The sequence below is a fragment of the Hevea brasiliensis genome, chromosome 1 (assembly GCF_030052815.1).
Source record: "Hevea brasiliensis isolate MT/VB/25A 57/8 chromosome 1, ASM3005281v1, whole genome shotgun sequence".
Lineage (NCBI taxonomy): Eukaryota > Viridiplantae > Streptophyta > Magnoliopsida > Malpighiales > Euphorbiaceae > Hevea > Hevea brasiliensis.
In genome coordinates this window covers 5,239,250-5,245,249 of record NC_079493.1, presented here as the reverse complement: position 1 = coordinate 5,245,249, position 6,000 = coordinate 5,239,250, and positions in this window count along the sequence as shown.

The window sequence follows — 6,000 nt, the reverse complement described above, 5'->3', positions numbered from 1 at the left end:
AAATTTGCTGACCCTCGTTAGGAGACGATGTGGGGTGCTTAACACCTTCCCCACCCGTAAACGGACTCCGAACTTAGAATCTTTATTTCAAAAGTGGTTTTTATTTTTAGTAATGGTTTCCTTTAATTTTCCTTATAATTAAAGTGGCGACTCCTCACTTTTTCCACTTCGATGAGAACCATCCGGCTACCGCAAAACCCTTGTGACAAAGAGCAAAATAACAGCAAAGAGATTATGAAATTTGAAGAGAAAAGGAAGACCAATAGACATGGGTTAAACATTATTTATCAGAAAATCTATAAGAGGAGATTTCTCCTCTCTTTAAGTTTAGCTCATGCTTTTGGCTCTAGAAGGCTATATAAGGAAGGGAGACTAGGTTGAGATGACCCAGTTATCTGAGAATGTGATAAGCACTAGTTCATACACAATTTCTTGAGGTAGGAATGAATGACAGTAAGTGCATAACTAAGGCCAAGGCAAAAAGAAAGATCAGAGTAGTGATAAGAGTTAGAATAAGTTAGTTACCAAGGCTTGCAACCCTTCTGAACTATAAGTTAAAGGAAATGCTATCTGTGGGTAAGTTTTAGTGGATGGAACATGGTTGATGGATAAATTTAAGGCTAAAGTTTGGTATGTTATAAGCAATAGGTGTGGTTATATCAAAGATAATAAAGCACATAAAGTATCTTGTCTAGGATTGTGGTATAACACACATTTCCCACTACCATGTTAGTTCAGGTGGAACTTATAAAATTAAGAGCCCCTATCTAACCATGATAAGCAATTTTCTGCAAAAGATAGTAGGGGATGATGATGTTCTGATGGCTAAATTGGTGAATGAGGTATAGAATAAATCCTCCATGGTGAATTGCATGTGTTGCAAAGTTTAGTAATGGATCAGCACTGTAGTGATAAGTAGAACATGAAAGGTGTACTGGAAAAAGCTAATCGCAGAGTTGGAATTCCAAAAGTAATGGAGCTAGCAATTAAGACAAGACCAAGGAATAAAAAAAAAGGTTAAAGTTGATAATGATGGAATGGATGTCATCGAGGGAAAAAGTATAACAGTGGAGAACAGGGACAAGGTTGAGGATGAACAAGAGGATAGCTAAGCTATTAGGGCTTCAGTGGCCCCCAGTGTAAGTAATAATCTCAAAGGGGACACCATGGCATGGAAAATAAGTTACAACCATATGAGAGCAAAGATTGAAGAGACAGAGGAATGAGGACAAGAGTCATAAGTGCACACGTTAGCATAGTGAAATACAAGTAAGCACCAAAGTATGGTAGAATGACAAGTTTCGCACTTGTTCCAATCTTTCTGATATCCCTATTTGTTTGAACATTTAGGGATGAATATTCTTAAAGGAGAAATATTGTAACGCCCTGAAGATTTTTAAAATTTAATAAATTGTATAAATAATTATTTTAATATTTTTTTATTTATTTTAAACATATTTTATAAAATTTGATTCAAAACTTCAATTTTAAATTAAATTATTATTTTCTAAAGTTAAATTTTATATTCCTAATTATTATTATTGTAATACTTATGTAGTTATTTTTATTAAAAAGCATAAACATTAAATGTTGTGAATTAGATTATTATTAGTGTTGTTTTATTTAAAATATTGTTTTAAGGGAATTTAAATAGGATGAACATAATTGAAAAGTATTTCGGACTGGATTGTAAAACCATGAAAAGTTTAGGGATTAAAAAAATAATTAAAAGTTATAAAAAAAAACTTTGAATTCTAAAAACCAGTAGGCCCCTCCCCCCCCTCCCCCTAAAAAAAAATCTCTCTTCCTAATGAAGTCAAATTATATAGACATTTAGGGTTAATATTTATTGCATTTTATTAGTATTTAGTCTCTTGTTATGTTTATTTTTATGTATTTTTAGTAATGTCTTAGCAAATTTGTTAATCTAACCCAATTCTTTAATTTTTTTTAATATTTTATCAGGTGTTTTTATCTGGTTCTTGAGCCAATGACAAGTTTGGAAGAGATCCGGAGGTTAAAAAGTGAAAAATGGAAGGCCAGAAGAATTATACGAGCCGTGTAACCTACCTCGTGTAACCTTCTGGACCCCATGCAACTTTCTGAACAAAAGAAAACTAAAAAAATTTAAACTACAGAAAATTACATGGGGTACCCCATGTAACGTTACACGGTCCGTGTATTGTCCCCAGACAGCAATTCTAACTCAACTTCTCTTCATTCTAACTCGGCCCGGATGGACTTCTAAGACTTTTAGGACTTTGAAACAAGGGTCTTTATACTAGATATAAATATAATAAGTCAGGATTTAAGGAGAGGAACCTTTTTTACATTAAAAGAGAACCAATTTACATTCAAAAGTGCATATTAACTTCAAGAGAGGTTAAGGAGAAACAAGATTTGTAAGATTGCTTGAAGGGATTTTCAACTGAAATTTTAAAAGTCCAAGGCTACAATTCTTCATCTGGGTTCTTTCATTTTATTTCTTCTCATGTCTTTTCTTTATTTTATAAACTTGATTGTAAAACTCACCATGTGTGAGTAGTTCCTTTATTCAAGGGTTAGGGATGTAGCACTCTCAATCTAATTGTGGATCTTATTTGATTTTATTTAATATATTGGGCATCTTATTCTTTGATTTAATTTCTTATGATCTTAATGTATGTTATGTGTTGGTACCCACTTAGCATTGATTCTAGATATTAATTGAAGGGCTAAAAGGTGAAGATTAATATTAAGAAATCAAGATTTTGAACTAAAGATTCTTGATCTAGAGATATGTTGGAATTCTATGTAGATTTAACAATTAATCAAAGAACATAATGGGTTTTAATTAATTTAATCACCACAAAAGTAGGGTTTGGATTAATGAAAATACAACTTGGGTGCCTTGAGAGAGAACTTAAGATAACTTAGGATTAATTTCCTTCATAGTAATAACCTCCCACTTATTGAATGAATCAGGTTGAATCTACAATTGATTGAAGTGTAAACCGTTAACTTTGGAATGGTCTCATCTATTGGTATTTCAGTTTGGTTAATTGTTTTAGATTTTATTTTATTTTATTTAGATTTAATTACTATTTATCTATAACTCAATCATCTAGATAATTAAAATCACTATAGTTTGGTACTCAATACGGTCCTCGTGAGAATGATACTTTACTCATCACTTTATTATTTGTCAACAATATGTGTACTTATGGGGTTGTAAACCAATAAGCACTTCCTCCCGCATCTCTCACTCCCTCTCTCCATTCACTGTCCTCCGGTAAAACCTAGCAGTGGACGACTACTGGAAAACCTCCAATGATCATTAGCAACATCGACACAAGCTTATCAGGTGATGAACAGCGGCGATTGGCATGCCTTTCCAATGAAACGCGAAAGGGGGATCCAAATGGTTTTTCACCATTTTTCAGTGATTCCAACATCAGATCGAAGCCAAACCACTGGCATGGAATCTAACAAATTAAGGAGAGAGAAACATAAACTTTTGGGGCCGATTTAGACCAATTTGACCATCAGATCGACGATCCGAGACCATCAATGGACTTAGGGTGATGAAACCTTAGAGATGGGGCCAACTCCGCTCCAATCGAACATCATTTGAAAAAGGCGATCATCGGACAATTCAAATTGCTTGATGAGATTTTTGAACTTTTTTTATGTCTATAAATTAAATATAATTATATAATAATTATTAATAATTTATGGGCTTCATTTAGGTGCAATCTGATTGGTTATAGCTCACTGGCACTTGGGACTGAGTTTTGGGATCGAGCCAGCGCTCGATGGGCTGTCCCGAAAGGTGGTCATCTACAATCATTTCTAGTGTTTTCAGATGTTCTGAATGCATTCCAGGCAATAGAATTTGCAAAGGTAGTTCCTAACTCAATTTGTATAATTTTTGCCTTGATTAAACTAGCTGGTTAAGTCTATAAAATATTCATGGATGAGTAAAATTAAGTAAAATAAATTTAGTTAATACAAGGAGAGGTAGAGGACCTCCAAAAATATTTTTATAATTTTTAAAGTGTTGGAAATTATTATTTAGATTTTAGAAGAGTTAGGAACCCAAGCTGAAATTTGGATGATTGGACTTAGGTTAGCTTCTTATAGGCCCTGAATGAGCATGTGTTGTTGTTATGGGCCTGAGGCTCTGTGTATTGCTTTTTGCTGAGTTTTCTTATAGGGGGTTAAGTCCAATTATAGGAGAGACTCTGCCAAAATTTTGGTAAGTCCTTAGAATCTATTCTTGCTTTTGTAAATTAAATTAATTTGTTAATTCTATCAGTATTTTGATAGATGTCAGTGCTCTATATAGGTGATCAGGCCAACCATTTTCTCCTACAGTCGAGTCAACCAGTATGTGAGTTGAATATTGATTATTTTTGTAATTTCAATATTATTTATAGTTTTAGCATGCTCATACATTTTATAAATATATTTACATACTTAGTTAAATAAATTAGGAACATTCTTATTATTACATATTTAATTATTTTTATTATTATTAAATTACTTGTGTTTGCCGATCTGAAGATAATTTGGAGCTGTGTTTGTATTATATATGGTATGATGGATATAGAGTAGACGAGTAGTCTCGTTAGAACTCGATCCTTATAGATATGAAAAGTCAGGGTGAGACACGACTTTGAGTTAATCTCGCTGGCCCCTGCACTTAGATTTAATCAAAAGTCTGGCTTAAGTTGAGCTCGCTAGCAGGATTTAGATTGAGAGAGTTATATAGGGGATCAGCTTCTATATTTATGCATTAATGTGATACATTGGTTGTGTAAATAACTCCAAATTATCTTTTCGTGTGAGTATTGAATGAACTGTTTGTTGTATGTGTTGGATGTGCATTTCGTGGTAGAACTGCATTACTTTTAGGTAGTTATAGAAATTACATCTATAATCAATATCTAAACTTACTGAGGCAAACGCTCACTCATATTCAATACTTTTTTTTTCCGGGTTGTAGGAGGAGTAATTTTTTTCAGAGTCTAATCTGCATTTTTCCCATAGAATACAATACTGTTAATTAGAAATTTTTATTTATTAGTTTATTTAATTATTTATTTTATTCTTAAAACTCTGTTGTGACACCATTTTATAAATATATAGTATTAATTAATGGTATTATATAGTTTATGCATGTTGGGTATCAGAGTTGAGCTGAACTCCTCTAGTTGTGAATTTTAGATGGTTATTAAGTTGAGTTTGCCCAAATTGATTTATAATATTTTATTTTTATTCTGTATGCTAGGCCTTGAATTTGGGACTAGTCATGGGTTTGAGAGCAGTAAGACTTACTATCGATTTCAGAGGCTTTATGCTGGCCTAAGTCCTAGTACTGGTCAGGCCCATAGAGTTGATTCGTGACATACACACACACACACACATATATATATATAATTTTAAATAAAAAAAACTAATTTCAAAAATCAAATTTCAGTAATAAAGATATTTTATAATAATTTTAATATGTTAAAATATTAAAATGATGATTACAAATTAAGCATATTTTTGTCTTATTTATGCTACCTAATAGAATTTTTAAACTTAAAATACTTTTATGTATATCTAAAAATTTTCTTATATAATTAAATTCAATTGGAATTCAAATTTGAGAACTGGCAACTCTAAAGACCACTCCAGTACCAATGAATAAATTATATAATTTTTTTTCATAAAAAATAAATTATATACTTACTTAACTCTTTTTTTTAATTGGTAATTTTTTAAGGTATAGGGTAAAATTGAAAAAATTTTGAAAGTACAAAATTTATTTAGTAATTTCCCCTAAATTTAAATGGGTTTAGGCATTTAAAATACTAATTAGATTTAGAAATGATGATTTTAATAGGTATTCTTAAATATTTAATTAAAATTTATATATAATTAATAAAATTATAGACAACAATAACAATTAAGTCTCCTAAATTAGTTAAAGTTGGTAATTTCTCCCAAAAATACTCATAATCCATTTTAATT